Below are 1,657 nucleotides of genomic sequence, written 5' to 3' on the forward strand. Positions count from 1 at the left end.
CCCCTAATAAAATGTTAAAAAAAAAAAAAAGAAATGTCCTCACATACATTTGAGTGATATGTGAACCATCTTTTTATTTTGAGGGACCCAAGGAATATTTATTTATTTAAAAAAATTTTAATTGTAAATTAGGTGGGGGGGTTTACATTTCAGTACATCAACTTCATATTCACAGTTTAAACTACTAATCAAACACCTCCCACCCCCTCCCCACTCCACCCAATAGTTTACGTTTCCCCTGCTCCTTGATTTCTCTTGTCACCCTTGTGGACTCCTATCTTCCACTTGGCTCATGTTCACACTCGTCAACTTTCTAGTCTGTTGTTCTGTCTTTCCTTCCTTGACCTTCTTGCTTGGGCAAACTCCAAATTCTGTCCCCTTTGGTATGAAAGTCTTTATTTTCCCTCATGTCACCCCCTACTTAAAACATTGGTCTCAAATCTGGCTAGACCAGAGGATGTACACTAGTATATATAGGAAGTGGAACTACAAGGAATCTAGGGCGAATGATCCCTTCAGGACCAGTGGTGAGAGTGGCGATACCGGGACGGTGGAGTGGAAAGGGCAAACCGATTACAAGGATCTACATATAACCTCCTCCCTGAGGGATGGACAATAGAAAAGTGGGTGAAGGGAGACGTCGAACAATGTAAGATATGACAAAATAATAATTTATAAAATTACCAAGGGCTCATGAGGGAGGGGTGAGCGGGGAGGGAGGGGAAAATGAGGAGCTGATATCCAGGGCTCAAGTAGAAAGAAAATGTTTTGAGAATGATGAGGGCAATGAATGTACAAATGTGCTTTACACAGTTGATGTTATGTATGGATTGTGATAAGAGTTGTATGAGCCCCTAATAAAATGTTTAAAAAATCCAAAAAACAAAAAAATTAAACACTGGTCTTATATAATATTTGCCTTTTTGTGATTGCCTAATTTTACTCAGCACAATGTTCTCCAGGTCCATCCCTGCTAGGAAGTGCTTTGTGATTTCACCATTGTTTTCTAGTGATGCGTAATAATCCACTGTATGTGAACCTTCTTATCTAAAGATACTTTTATTTTACCACTATTTACCTCAGCTAAGTTAAAATTTTATTCAACTTATTGAAGGCATCATTTACTCTTGTAACCCCTTTTGTTGTTGCTCTCAGCCTTGTTTATTGTTTCTTTGTGGGAAATTTCTTTGTTGTTGCTTTATTTTTTACTTTTTATAACTGAGTTACATTCTGGACAAGCTCTCAGATCTGTCTTCTATTATAATCTATTATTCATTCCATCTGTTGATTTTTAAATTTCAGGAGCAGAATTTTTTAGCAGACCTATATTTCATATCTGCCTCTTTCACTTTTTTATGTTCCATTTTTTATGATTTAAATAAATTTCTTTCATCTTGATAATCTTCTTCAATGCAGATATCTTTTTTTAAATCATTTTATTGGGGACTCGTACAACACCTATCACAATCCATACATCCATCCATTGTGCCAAGCACATTTGCACATTTGTTGCCATCATCATTCTCAAAACATCTGCTTTCCACTTGAGCTCCTGGCATCAGCTCCTCATTTTTCCCTTCCTTCCCCATTCCCCCCTCCCTCATGAACCCTTGGTAATTTACAAGTCATTATTATTTTGTCATATCTTACACTGTCC

The 1,657-nt window shown here is 37.1% G+C and overlaps 1 protein-coding gene across 2 annotated transcripts in view; it reads left to right on the plus strand.

Annotated features, from left to right (window-relative positions):
- Positions 1–1,657, plus strand: part of EXOC6B (exocyst complex component 6B) — a 635,729-nt gene that overhangs the window by 439,808 nt on the left and 194,264 nt on the right. The window lies entirely within an intron of this gene.

This window comes from Echinops telfairi, unplaced genomic scaffold (assembly GCF_000313985.2).
Source record: "Echinops telfairi isolate 266 unplaced genomic scaffold, ASM31398v2 ScPeMD7_9;HRSCAF=40, whole genome shotgun sequence".
Classification (NCBI taxonomy): domain Eukaryota; kingdom Metazoa; phylum Chordata; class Mammalia; order Afrosoricida; family Tenrecidae; genus Echinops; species Echinops telfairi.